Genomic DNA, 15073 nt, shown 5'->3' with positions numbered 1-15073 from the left:
TGGCCCTGGCAACAGAGTTGCTGGATTCAGAGTGCTACATCTCTCAATTTTCAGATTTTCAGCAGTCAGTAACAGTATCTCATAACGATTCAGTCTCTGGTTAGAAAAATGCTGAGTGTTGTGTTGCAGCAAGAGAGCCTCCACAGCATGGGGGACCATTACAGTGAGGGGGTATCCCAAGACTAGATCCTGGGCCTTGCTAACTAGCAGGGCAGTGGCTACCAAAGCTCTTAGGCATCCCACTGTCCCTTGGGCTACTGGGTCCAATTGTGCAGAATAATAGGCCACTGGACGCTTCCTGGGGCCCAAAGGTTGAACCAAGACCCCTGATGCTACTCCTTTTCTCTCATGAACGTATAATACAAAGGGCTTGTTGTAATCGGGTAAACCTAGAGCTGGAGCTTGCATCAAAGCATGCTTTAGTGAATGGAAAGCACGCTCTCTTTCCTTGTCCCAGAACACAGGATCTTCTGCCTCCTTGGAGGTCATTTCCACTAATGGTTTCACTAGTTCCCCATACCCAGGTATCCATGGGCGACAGAATCCTGCAGCCCCGAGTAGGGCTCGAACTTGTCGTTTGGATATGGGTTTTGGGAGGTTTTGAATGGCCTGCTTCCTTTTGTCTGTCAGCTTCCGTGTCCCATAAGAAATTAGATGGCCCAGGTATTCCACCTCTTCCTTACACCATTGGAGTTTACTGGGAGAAATTTTATGTCCTCTCAGTGCCAGTCCTTTCAATAATTCTTCAGAGTCTATTTGGCAGTCAATTTTGGTCTTACTGCAAATCATCAAGTCATCTACATAAACAACCAAAACCGATCCTGCAGGTAGTACCAGGTCAGCAAGGTCCTGGTGCAGGATTTGGCTGAAGATCCCAGGACTTTCTATGTACCCCATTGGCAATCTCTGCCATGTTAGCTGATTGGTGGGGTGTCCATCCTTCCCCCAGGTAAATGCAAACAAGGGTTGGGACTGGGGGGCCACAGGTATGCTTAGAAAGGCAGCACATAAGTCTACAACAGAGAAAAATGTTGCCCAGGGAGGGATTCCAGTGAATATAGTAGCTGGATTTGGGACCACAGGATGTCTAGCCACAACATGTTGGTTTACTGCCCTTAGGTCCTGCACAAACCGGTACACGGGTTTCCCATCTGGCCCTGGTTTGGGTTTTCTTACAGGTAGAATTGGGCTATTGTAGGGGCTTTGACATCTCACAAGAATCTTTTGTTGCATATATGAATCTATCAAGGGCTGTATGCCTTCTCTTGCTTCTTTGGTTAGTGGATATTGCTTAACATGGGGTGGAGGCGAGTTGGGCTTGACAGTAATCACGACAGGGACAGCTGATAGCAAGAGTCCTACATCATTAGAGTCTTTTGCCCATAGGGTAGTGGGTAGGTGCCTCAATTCTTCAGGTATTCCTTCGGGTAGTTCACTTTGTCCCTCCAGGAGGGCAGCCTGAAGGGCTGGAACTCGATGTACAGGTAGTACAACTCGAATACCAGATGGTGAGCACTCGAGAGTGGCGTGCAGTTTACATAATAAATCTCATCCCAGCAAGTTAACAGGTCCCACAGAGGATAGCAGGAAAGCATGTTCCTCTGAGAGAGGACCGATAGAAACCTTGGTGGGGTGTGAAAGAGGAAGTTTGAAAGGTGTTCCCTCTATACCCATCACCCGCACACCCCTCCCTGAAGGTTGTAAGTCAGATCCAGGAGCCACCTGAATTGTCGAATAAGCGGCACCTGTATCCACCAGACAATCATACACTTGTTCCCCCACCCTCATAGACAAAGTTGGATCATTTACAGCACAACAAAAAGACATTGCATCAGCATTATCCCAATTCCTAACCACCCACAAACCCTCTGCCTCCACCTCCCGTCAATCTATAATATCTTGAGTAAAATCTTCATTGCTGTATGGATGTTGATCTGACCTGCCTCCCTGTAGCCGAGGGTTCCCAGGGAACCTTGGCCCAGGGGGCCCCCGGGGCCTGGAGGGGCACTCTCGCTTCCAGTGACCATATTCCTTGCAATAGTGGCAGAGGCCCCCCCTTTGTTCCCCGCTCCCTTGGGGTCCGCCGCTCTCTCTTGGTTCTCGCCCCCCTTGGGGTCCCCCACCCCTCCTTTGTCCATAGCGCAACTGGTTCCTTCCTCTTTCCCCTTGCGCTCGGGGCTGTAGCATAGTAGCCAGCAGCTTGAGTTCTTGTGTCTTTGAATTCTGTTTTTCCTTCTTTTTCTGTTCCTCCCTCCCGTTGAATACAAAGGTGGCTATGCTCAGTACTTCGGGGAGTGGCTTTCCTTGCCAGCCTGGGGCACGCTTGATAAAATACTTGTTAATATCTGGGGCAGCTTGCTCTACAAACAGGGAAGCCATCATGGCTTGATTGGCTTGGGCTTCAGGATCTATTCCCCCATGGGTCCGTGCAGCCTTCATGAGGCGATGGTAGTATTCAGAGGGGTGTTCATCAGGACCCTGAACCACTATCTTCACCTTTGCCCAATTGACACTCTTCTGTCCTGCCACTTTAATTCCTTCCAATATGGTTTTCCGTCCGGACTGGAGGCGAGCCATGTCAACTTCGTCATTTGGGTCCCACTTTGGGTCCTCCTGTGGCCATGGATTAAGTGCTGGGTTTTGCCCTACTGCATATTGCTGAGCTTTCTGCAGTACTAATGCCTTTTCTTCTGTGGTTAACAGGGATGACATTAGTTGCTCTACATCTTGCCAATTGGGCTGGTGTGTATTGAAGATTGTTTGAAATCTTCGGTGCACCAGCTCTGCATCATCTCGCAGGCGCGGGGTGTTTTGCTGCCACAGAACCAGGTCTGCTGCAGCAAAAGGGACATGACTATAGGGATGTGCTATCCCGTCATTAGTGGGAACAGGGTAAGTTCTGAGAGGGGCTATCACTTGGGGACTTCCCTCCCCAAAAGATGCCATTCGAGAGGGCTGGTTTCCTAATGCTTGTTCAAGGACAGTGGAAATTGCCTTAGTTGCTGTTTCCAAGAGAGAGAGAGACTGCTGCTCCTGCATGAGTTTGCTCTGACAGGCAGTTTCAGTGAGATCTTTTCCAGCTGCTCCAAAGGGGAGCCCAGACCTGGTGTGAGGGGGAGAGGTCGGAGGCTGAACGTTTTGACTTGCCCCAGCTAACATAGGACTGGCTCCGGGAAGGAGAAGAGGAGCCAGGGGCATAGTGCTTGGTCTCCACCCATCCTCCTGTGTAGAAAGGTAGGGAGGAGGAAGGGGAGCTGTGGTGGCCACCATTTGATTATTGATAGGGCTGGGAGCCCCCCCCCCCTGCTTTCTTCTCAGCAGCGTTTGCCCAGACAAACCAATAATCCATTTGCCCAGGCTGTGGGACCTCCAGGAACCCTCGCAAATAGCTGAGACAACCATGCTCAAATGACCCAGTTGCTGGCCATTGTCTTGCAGGAGTCTCAGAGGTATAGCCTGGCCAAACGGAGGTACAAAGAGTGACCATCCGAACCCGTGACAGTCCCACAGTCCCTGTCAAATCCCTCCAGTTTTCATACATGTATGCTAGGGGGGTTCCTGGAACTAGTCCTTTGCTCTGTCCAGTCCCCATCCTTTCCAAGGATCCCTCCCAAGGAATCCTTCCCCAAGGTACCTTAAAACCCATAGAGCACGCACCTGATTCTCAATGTGGAATCTTGGAAGCTGTCCTTTTTGCCTTACCCAACCCAGGGGGTCCCACCGAGTCCCAGCAATGGTGAACTCACCGTTTGGCGCCGGCTGGTTGTCACTGGATCCTCCCGGGTTCAGGCAGACAGGGTGGACAGTCCCATCTGATCGGGGTGCCAGGAAATTGTTGCAGGGAAAAGATCCCTCTAGAATCCAGCCTTCCTGTTTGATTCAGCCACTTTGCTTTCATCCGTCTATCACTTGGATAGAGAATGGGGCGTCTTGCCAGAACCAAAGAGGATTAGACTCAATTCTCGCCAATATACTTGTTGTCTTAACTGAATGAAGTCAAACAACAAGGGTACGTGCTCAAAGAAAGTGCTTTATTTCATGTCATGAAAGGCACGAGTATCATCAGAGCACATCTGGATGATACTGCGCGCCGAGTTATACAGCAGGTAAGTTTTTATAGGTTTCAATTATACAAGCATATCAATAAAGCGATTAATACACGTCATTAGTTATCAAACTTACATATTCCAGAGGTGTCATCTAGAGCCTGAGAAGATGATTAACTACCTGGCTTCTGACAACTTTAATCCCTATGGTATCTTTTCATACCAGCCAGACCCTCTTTCAGCTGGCGAAGGAATTCAACTAATGGCCTGTGCTTGACCACTCCTGGTACCTGTTGCCTCGGTGGGCCCCTCAACCCACATTCTTGGGAGGGGGGCTTCTTGCTCTTAACTCTGGCCTCCTGTTAGTTTCATATCCCATTAGGGATGTGAACCAAACTTTTGAGTTACACTTTAATACATACTTTTATATATTTTTATATACTTATTTGTAGGCCTGGATTAAACATTTCATTATCAGTTACACCCACCCTGAAAGAACAGGTCTGGGAGTATTTCTGGACCTAAACCTATCCCTGATATCAGATTGAGGCTGTGGGCAAGAGTGCTTTTTATCAGCTTTTTATCAGCTTTGGCTGATATGGCAGTGATGTCCCTCTCTTGAAATAAACGACCTTAAAACAGAGATGCATATACTGCCAACATCCAGACTTGACTACTGCAATGCATTGGGCTGCCTTTGAATTTAGCCCAGTAACTGCAACTTGTGAAGAATGCCAGGCTGGTCTTGAGGACTACCTGAAGAGACCACATTACTCCTATTTTAAAAGAGCTACACTGGCTGCCAATACATTTCTGGGCAAAATACAAAGTGCTGGTTGTTACCTATATTATCACCCAGGATTTTAATTAGATACCGTTTTTGTTTGATTTTTAATAGTTTTAACCTTTTAAATTTTAAATTGTTGTAATGTTTTAACCTTTGTAGTAGTTCTTTTTATTGTTTTGTTGTAAACCGCCCAGAGACTTGAGTTTTGGGCGGTATACAGATATGTTAAATAAATAAACAAATAATTTTTATTTATTTATTTTTTAATGAAGCCCTGAAAGGCATGGGCCCAAGGAAGAGAGTGCCACCTTCTTCATGTACCCCACCGCCTATGAAGATCATCGGGGAGGGGGTGTTGATTGTGGCTACCACCAGCTCATTTTGTGGCAACCCCAAACCGAGCCTTCTCTAGGGTTGCCCCAGAGCTCTGGAACATGCTCCTAGAATGACATCACAACCACTACCATCTCTGGCTGTTTTTAAGTGACTTTTGAAAATGCACCCATTTTATCAGGCATTTAGTTCACAATGTTTTAACATTTTAAAATGGTTATTTTAATATATTCTATACAATTTTAGGTTTTAATTGTTATTGGGTAATAATTGTAAACTGCCCAGAGATTTTATGGGAGTGGTATATAAAAACGATGACTACATAAATAAATATGTGTGGCGACATTTATTCCAATGTGCATAAAGAGACTTTCCCTTCACTCTTCAAGAGTGGCTAACATGCAGAGTTGTGTTCCAAGGATTCAGCTAGAGCAGGCCTTTATCTGGACTAAAACTCCCATAATCCCCAGCCTCAGTGGCCAATAGCCAGGGATTATGGAAGTTGTAGGCCAACATCTGCTGGAGGGACAAAGTTCAGCAGCCCTGAGCTTGAGGCTGTGCCCTTGCAAGTTGAGTCTTCCTGTACAGCAGAGCATGTCCACAACAGGAGGGGTTTTCCCAGACCTCCCATGCCTTTGTAAGTGCTCTTTTCCTCCCAGAAATACACCTCTAAGGGTTGCTCAGTTATGGTTCCAGTTGAAATTATTACACTTGGCAGAACACTGATCAGGACATTCATTCACAGGATTGTCATGAAAACCAAATAATTCTAAGCAGAATTAATAGAGCCCATTTTCCACTTTTGCGGGGAATTTTTTAGTATAGTAACTCTAATTTAGGACCGCCTTCCATGCACTGGGTGTACTTCCATTAAGTATACTCAATTCTATATGGGTTGTCTATTCTTTGAGTGGCTGCCATCTTGAACCAATTTGGCAGATTGGCAAAAAAAACAAAAAAAACAAAACTCCATTGTCCCCCTTTTGGATCACAACCCACAAGTTGAAGACCTCTGCCCTAAAGCATTCTGGAATCCTAGAAGCTCCTCAAATTTCTGGATGAACCATATGAACTGCCACTTTCAACCAGAAAGAACTTTTCCTTTTCAGCTCTCTCTCTTTCCTGGAGAGATTCATCTCTCTTTTTGGAGCAGGAGGCAGAGAAGGCCTTTTTGGTTCCCAAGAAAAAAAATAAACCCTCCAAGATTGCCTCCTTTCTTTCCCTCCCTGCTCCTCTTAAGGGGTGAAGTAATATAAATATAAGTGCTCTTGTTCTCCATGTGGAGATTCTCCAGCATCCTGGCGGCTTTTGTTTTCTTTATTTAACCTATTTTTATACTACCCCAAACGTACGTCTCTGGGCAGGGGCGGAGCTATAATTGGGCGAATGGGTTCAAAGAACCCAGGCCGTGCCCAATCAGGAGCTGCCATTCACGACCCTGACACGCCCCCACGTCTGACGTCAGACGCGGGGGCGGTAGTTTAGCTCCCGAGTGGGGTCCGCACGGCCCCTTCGGGAGCTAAACAAAGGCTGGCGCCACATTCGCCGCACCAGCCTAACTAGCTCCTGAAGGGGCTGCATGGCCCCTTCAGGAGCTAAGACTGGTGCTGCATTCACAACGCAGCCCAGAAGCGGCTCTTCCCTGCAGGGAAGAGCCGCTCCTGGGCTGCGCTGCGAACGCAGCACCAGCCTTTGTCTAACTGCCGAAGGGGCCGCACAGCCCCTTCAGCAGTTAAGCTGCTTCTCCCGAACGGAGCCTCAGGGCTCCGTTCGGGAGCCAGACCATGCCCCCCCGCATCTGACGTCAGACATGGGGGCGTGGCTATCCCCTGCGTCTGATGTCAGATGCAGGGGGTGCGGCTATCGGGGCGCCTGCCACAGCCACACACGGGCCGCTGGCAGGCTAGCTACGCCCCTGTCTCTGGGCAGTTTAAAATGGGAAAGTTAAAACGTTAGTTAAAACAAATAAGTGACAACAGAGAAATTAAAACATTGCTTAAAATAAATGACAGCAAAAAGTTAAAACATTACAGCAATTTAAAGTGTTAAAGCAATATTTTAAAACCATGATAATAGTATTAAAATGGAATTTCGGACTTCTCCTGATTATCTCAATGGGCACTAGGGTTCATGATGAAGAAGACGTTCTCTTAAATACCCAGGGCCCAAGCTGTTTAGGGCTTTATAGGTTACAACCAGCACCTAGCATTTTGACTGGAAACCTATTGGCAACCAGTGTAGATCTTTTAAGATAAGAGTGATATGGTCTCTCCGAGATGACCCAGAGACCAACTTGGCTGCTGCATTCTGAACCAGCTGTAGTTTCCGGATTACCAACAAAGGCACCCCCACATGGAGCGCATTGCAGTAATCCAATCTGGAGGTTACCAGCATATGTACCACTGTTCTGAGGCCATTTATCTCAAGAAATGGATGCAGCTGGCATATCAGCTGAAGTTGATAGAAGGCACCTTTGGCCATCAGGAAGAGGCTCAGACCCTGGGACATCATGGCTATCTGCATATCAATAAGTACTGGTAAGAACTAATCTGCCTACTTTCCTTTCACTGTAACCTTAACTGATATAAATAAAATTCACAAATTAGCCCACGTTCTGCCTAAAACATTTACACATCTGCCATCTTAGATTGGGGTGGATGACATAATCACAAACTATGCCATTGGGTTGTCCCTATATGTCCCTACAGCTGTAGTAAATTTGGTTCAAATCGGTCTGGGCATTATGAAATTGATGGGAGATTGAGATTGAGATTGAGATTAAGATTGAGAGAGAGAGAGAGAGAGAGAGAGCTTACTTTCCTTAAGGAAAGTAGGTTAACAATGAACATGCTTGAGAGAGGGTTCTAGGCTTCTCCCTTTTTATTTATGTGCAGGTAGTTCTTGTCACAGAAAATTATAAGCAAATAGTTGTGTGTAGGTGGTTCTTTTTACTGCTGGGAAGTTCATCATCCCATTTTATGAAATATTCCTACAATAAATCCCCCGAGATTGCTGAAAGCATCAATTACAAGTGACTTACTACATATTGTTAAGTAGCAAAAACATACAGCTATGAGAGGATCATACTGATCCTGGGATATAGCACAGCTGTATCTCTCTCTCTCTCTCTCTCTCTCTCTCTCTCTCTCTCACACACACACACACACACACACACACACATTTTCTCTGAACACTTTACTCTTGTATGAATACCACTGTTCCTGGAATTTATTGCAAAACTGATTGCTGAGCTTTCTAGGAAGAAATCAGTGTTGCTGCCTTAAGAAACTTCATATGCAGCCTGAAGGATGCTGGTACAATCTCTCTAGCTAAAAGTTCAGATTTACCATGTACGTGGACATGACTTGCTTATTTATGCATGTGTTAACATTCAGACATACAAGCCAAAAAAGGCTCTTCCAAAGCCGTGTACAACCATTATTTTGGAAAGGTAAAGAAGAATTCAACCTAATAAAAACAACAGCAATAAGCAGTTAAAACATCTGTGTGGCTGATGGACGGGAGCAGAAAATCACTTCCTCATAACAACAAAGAAAACAGAGACAAGTGCTGCTAAGATGTGCAACAAGGAAGGTATTTTAATTTGAATGTCCTTGGCAGTTGTTCAAGTGTTTGAGTCTCACACATACCACTGATAAGTAGTACCTACCAGACCATCTCCAGGTGTTGTTTACGAGTCTTGTAAAAGTATAAAAAGGCAGCAGCACACCCCAGTATCTCGAACCTTTGTGTAGACCTAGAGACCTGGAAGGTGCTACGAAACCAGCCGGCTTCAGGGAGTCCAACCGCCATCATCTCTGGGATTCCTGATGAGCAGAAGGGACGTAAGGCATATCCTTTGTTCTGTAATCCTCTTTAGGTATTTGGCATTTACCCTGGTGTGAGCTTATTGTCATACCAGGGTAAATCTTATCATCTTATTTATTTGTTATTTCTCTGTGTAAATCACCCTGAGCCATTTTTGGAAGGGCAGTATAGAAATCGAAATCATCATCATCATCATCATCATCATCGTAAGACCAGGAATATAATGACCATCAATCATGTTCTGCACTCCCGCAGTGATGTAGATAGGCTATACCTCCCTCGCAGCTCAGGCGGAAGAGGAATGCTGCAAGTCCATCAAATAGTAGAGGAGGAGAAAAGAGGCCTTGAAGAATATATCAAGGACAGTGAAGAAGATGCACTTCAAATGGTCAATAACGCAAAACTATTCAACACCAATGAAACAAAGCAGGCCTACAAGAAAGAACAACTAACAAACAGTAAAGTTGCTTTTTGTAATTGGTTGACGGTGATTTCTGTGGCCCCTATGGTGTTGAGGTGCTCTTCAAGGTCTTTTGGAACTGCACCCAGGGCACCAATTACCACTGGGATTATTTTGGTTTTCTTCTGCCACAGCCTTTCAATTTCAATTTGTAGATCTTTGTATTTGGTGATTTTTTCTATTTCTTTTTCTTCTATTCTGCTATCCCCTGGTATTGCTATGTCGATTATTTTAACTTGTTTTTCTTTCTTCTCGACTACAGTTATATCTGGTGTATTGTGTGGCAGATGTTTGTCTGTTTGTAGTCGGAAGTCCCATTAGAGGGGCTAGTCCTTCAGAGGGAACAATTAATTTTCAGCCAATAACGAAAGCCAAGAGTCCAGGCACAAGATTCCACTGTCTGCAACCATGCCTCCCAACACAGGGATGCATTAGGAACTAGGGTTGTGTGTTTTGTTTTTTTTCTGTTTTGTTTTTGTCCCGAATCCGAAACACCCCCATTCTGTTCTTTGTTCGAAATCAGCCAATCCGAAACACCCCCATTTTGTTCTTTGTTCGAAATTGCAAAATCCGAATCCGAAACGTTTTGGATTTTTAAAAATGGCCCCAGAGCAAAACTAGTGGGTGGGGGTGGTAGTGCCCAATGGGTGGAAGCTACCACCCACATTTCAGAGGAACAGGGCAAAGGGCTGATTTTTGGTGATTTTTTTGAAGTTTAATATTTTCCCCATAGGGAATAATAGAGATTTCAGCAAAAGTATAGCTTCATGTTGGAGGGGAAAGGGTGGCCCAGAGCAGAGTTGGGTGGGTGGTAGTGCCCAGGGGGGGTAAGGAAGCTGCCAGAATTATTTCAAAGGAATTGGGCAGAAGGCTGATTTTTAAAGATTTAATGGAGTTTACGGATCTTTAAGGTTCTTCCCATAGGGAATGATGGAGGTTTCAGCAGCCCCATAACTGCACTTGGGGGGCATCAGGGTGGCCCAGAGCGAGTGGTAGTGTATAGCATAGAGGGTGCCAACCACCCCCATGAGTTGCTAACCCGTGGGGTACTGGGTTATGTTGTTTTTGAGGTGTTTTGAGTGTAGATTCTCTGGTAGCATATGAGAATGGATTCATGGTTTGTTGTTGAAAATCTCATATGCTACCAGAGAATCTACACTCAGAATACCTCAGAAACAACAGAACCCAGCACCCCATGGGTTAGCAACCCATGGCAGTGGTTGGCACCCTATGTGCACTACAACACCATCCACTCCCGGCTACCCCAGTGCCCCCCCCCAGGTGGAGTTGTGGGTCTGCTGAAACCTCCATTATTCCCTATGGGGAAAAACCTTAAAGATGCATAAACTTCAACAATTCCTAAGAAATCAGCCCTTTGCCCTATTCCTTTGGAATCTGGGTTGTGGCAGGCACCCCTTGGGGCACTGCCACCCAACCCACTGTTTTGCCCCTCAGGCCCCCTTTCTGCCCTGAAGCTGCCCCAAATTCATGTCAACATCAGAAATTCTTAAAAATCAGCCCTTTTCCCAATTCCTTTGGAATCTGGGTGGCAGCAGGCACCCATTGGGGCACTACCACCTGAACCACTCTTCTGCCCCCAAAGCCCCCTTTCTGCCCCAAATCCACCCCAAATAACATCAACATCACACATCAACAACAGCAGAGCTTTGGAAAAAATCAGGCAGATTTCCAAAGGTCATATCCATCCCCCCACCCCAGAAATGCAATTGATCTACACACAACAGTGTGAAACAACAACAATGAAATGCACACTGCCTCCTGCAGTGTGCACACTGCCCCACTGGCCAATGAGGGTAAATGCACACTGCCCCACTGGCCAATGAGGGTAAATTTTACCCTTAAATTTCCTTAGAGGAATAAGGAGGCAATTTCCAGGAGATCAACCCATGCTTTCGCTGGCCAATCTGCAGGCTGGAAGGACTGGAAATTCAAATAGATGTCAAAACTCAAAATGGAGGGTGAAGGAGAAAGACTTTTCGCGATTTCAAAATGGAGTTCCGAAACATCCGAAACAACAAAATGTTTTGTATCCGAAACAGAGATGTTTTGTTTTGGCTACAAAATGTTCTGTTTTGAGCATTGGGTGTTTTGTTTTGGCTACAAAACAGCTGAAATGGCCTGTTTTGTGCACAAAATGTTTTGTATCCGAAACAAAACGCACATCCCTATTAGGAACATAACTAGCCACCTGCAAAACTAATCTCAAAATCTTTGGATAGTGTCTAACAGGGCACACAGTTAGCATGGGGGGCCTGTGGAGGACCTAGCTATCCCACCAGAATATCAAGTGTGGGGAGCGGCCTACTAGTCCCCCGACTCCTTCACTGCTGCCTAGGGATGTGCAAATCGATTCGGATACAAATTGATTTGTACCCGAATCACCCCTGTGGTCCATTGGCTAGATTCGGGTACAAATCGAATCGCGGCTGATTTGATTCAAATCGATTTGGGTTTTGGATCTGTCCTATTAATTTCCCCAGATTCCCAGCTTTCAGTAAAAAAAAAAAACTAAGCTCTAGCCCTTATAGAAGTGGAGTTATGGAGCAAAATGTGTGGTCACTATTTTTCAAGTGTTCGGAATCTTTGGTGTATAATAACTTTCACTCAGTGAATCCTTATGAGGATACATTACACACCTTCATTTCTTCTGTTCATTTTGACTGTCTTTTAGACAGTGCCAATTGTCAACTGCCATGTGCCAACTACACCCCACTCCCAGCCACAAGGCAGTGAGGTACTACTCAGTTTACTCGCGCAGGGCATTCTGGGGAGACCCCCGAGGCCGGGAGGCTTATTGGAGCCTTCCTTTTGGGGGTTTCCTGGTGAGTCACCGCAGTGTCTCACTATTGGACAAACCAGGTTAATGGAGCACTTGCTCCCTTAGCCTGTTTTAAGGGGAGGGGTATTTTTAAAGGTTTGTTGCCAGGAGCTGCACGGTTCCCATTGCAGCACCCAACCATGTGGACCTGGGTTGTCCTCCCTTAGCCCGGTTCCACGTGGTCGTGAGAATATGGTCATCTCACTTATGGCTCACACAAATAAACACATTACAGGTTTTATTTCCCTCCCATTCTCCCTTTTGTTTACTGAAGTAATTTTTTCTTCCCCTGCCTTACTAAACTTGGCTCTCAGACCACACCAAAGCAACAAACTGATTTTAAAAGTTGCCTGGCACTGAGGTGGATGGGAGCTCAATTAGGAACTGCCTCCACTTTCCATTTATGTGATTGGCTGAGGTTACTGACACTCAATTAGCCAACCCCCGCTCCCCCATCTTGTTTCTGAGGGCTTTGCTTAAGGAAGAGGATACTGGTGGGGGAAGAGGCAAGTCAGCAGCAGCTAGGGAAGACTATGCAGAGCACCTAAGATGTCAACAGACCCTACAGGATGCAATCAGCTTTACACCGGGCATTGTAATATAAACAAAGACTCATCCAAGAATGTGGTTCTCTCCCATGAGATAGCCCCCGCAATGTTGTCCCCCTGCAACTGCAATCCCTGCAATAGGCTTAAACCAGCCCTGCGGAGGATACTGACCATATACCCACTCCAGAACTGAGCTTCTCAGGGCCTGGAGGCTTAAGAACTGGGCCAATTTGAGGTGATGAGAGAGGATGTTCTAATCTATGTTGAAAAACTAAAAATTGAGAAATCACCAGGGCCAGATGGCATCCACCCAAGAGTTCTGAAGGAAAGCAAATGTGAAGTTGCTGATCTCCTAGCAAAAATATGTAACTTGTCCCTAAAGTCAAGCTCTGTATCAGAGGACTGGAAAATAGCTAATGTAATGTCAATTTTCAAAAAGAGATCCAGGGGGGATATGGCAAACTACAGGCCAGTTAGTTTAACTTACTTGCTGGGTAAATTGATGGAAAGCATACTTAAGGAGGCAATTCTCATGATCAGTGGAAAACAGGCTAAGGGAGCTTAGCCCGCTGTCCACGGATCGTGGGAACCACCGGGCTTGCAGGTGAGCCCGGTTTCCCCAAAGTGGGTCACCCGCTTACCTACCCCTCTCCTTAGCCCAGGTTAGTTGAGCGACCAGGTTTTGTGGTCGTGTATTACTGCGGTGCTGCTCAGCTCCTCAGCACATGAGGAGACCCCCTGGCTGGGAGGTTGCAAGCAGCCTCCAGAGCTCGGGGGTCTCTCCAGAATGTTGCAGAATCCTAGAACTTCCGGGTGCTGCGTGGCCCTCGATCCCTGCAGCCCCCGCCGGCTCCGTGATGGAGCCGGCAGTCATGTGGGCGGCCGATTTGGCCGCCCAGGTCTGCAGCAGTGCTCATCTGCGGGGAGAGCGGGCAAAGCTCATTTGGGCTAGTCTCACCAATTGTGAGACTCATCTCAATGACAAAATTGTTAAACATATAGAAGAACAGGCCTTGCTAAAAGAGAACCAGCATGGCTTCTGCAAGGACAAATGTGGGCTGGACTGTATGAGATGAAAAGTTAATTAGAGGCTCAGGCTTGCACCTTGGTGCTTTTGCTACATCAAGGAGAGGGTGACTGATTGTGCAGCCCCCAAATACTTCTACTTGGTAACAACACAGCGCATAATCTATGGAATGCTCTGCCACGGGATGTGGTGATGCCCACTAGTTTGGATGGCATTAAAAGGGGCTCAGACAAATTCATGGAGGACACGTCTGTCAATGGCTACTAGTTTTGGGACTATAGGCCACCTCCAGCCTCAGAGTTAAGATACCTCTTTATAGCAGTTACAGGGGAGCAACAGCAGGAGAGAGGGCATCTGGTGGGCCACTGTGTGAAACAGGATGCTGGCCTAGATAAGCCTTGGGCCTGATCCAGCAGGGCTATTCTTATGTTCTTAAGGCCTATAAAGGCTTCCTAGCTCTGGCTTGATCTTGCTCCTAGATTGATCTCCTCAGCTCCTGGCTGCCACTCAATGGCTGTGTATAGCTCCGTTCTGTCAGTGAGTGACCAGCAGGGGTGCACCTAGGTAATTCTGATGTCCAGACCACCCTGATGCGAGGGTGCCCCCTGGCATGAGGCCCCCCCAAACCTACTCTTGTAGGCCTCCTGCCACACCGAACCTCCATTGTTAGTCGTTTTTTAATTTCAACTGCCACGCGGCCAAGTGGTCACAAGCCTGTGACATCATGGACTTGTGACGATCTCTCTCAACTGCCCAGGTGTGCCTTGCAGTTAGCAAGAGACTCTGAGCCAAATGGACAGGCCCAGCATCACTCCAGCTGCCACCGGCACCTCCCGGGGTGTGTGTGGGGGGGTAGGACTGCTTGGTTCACCCCCTGGCTGCCACCCCTCGGCCACGCAGAGGCTGAAATAAAAAAAAACTGAGCTTTGGCGCAGCGGGACAGGTGCAGGGTGGCTGCAGGAGCCCCCCCCCGGCCATTAGGAGGCCCCCCTGGACCTTGGAGGCCACAGACCAGGGCCCCAAGGTCCAGGGATTAGAGTGGGGAAGACCCTTGGGGGCTATACAGTTGACTAGACCCACCTGGAACTGGAGTTACAGTGTAGGACAGGATATAGCTGCCTGATAGCACTTAGCAATAGCAATAGCACTTACATTTATATACCGCTCTATAGCCGGAGCTCTCTAAGCGGTTTACAATGATTTAG

This window comes from Hemicordylus capensis, chromosome 3, assembly GCF_027244095.1.
Source record: "Hemicordylus capensis ecotype Gifberg chromosome 3, rHemCap1.1.pri, whole genome shotgun sequence".
Lineage (NCBI taxonomy): Eukaryota > Metazoa > Chordata > Lepidosauria > Squamata > Cordylidae > Hemicordylus > Hemicordylus capensis.
Note: the sequence above shows the minus strand (reverse complement) of the source record.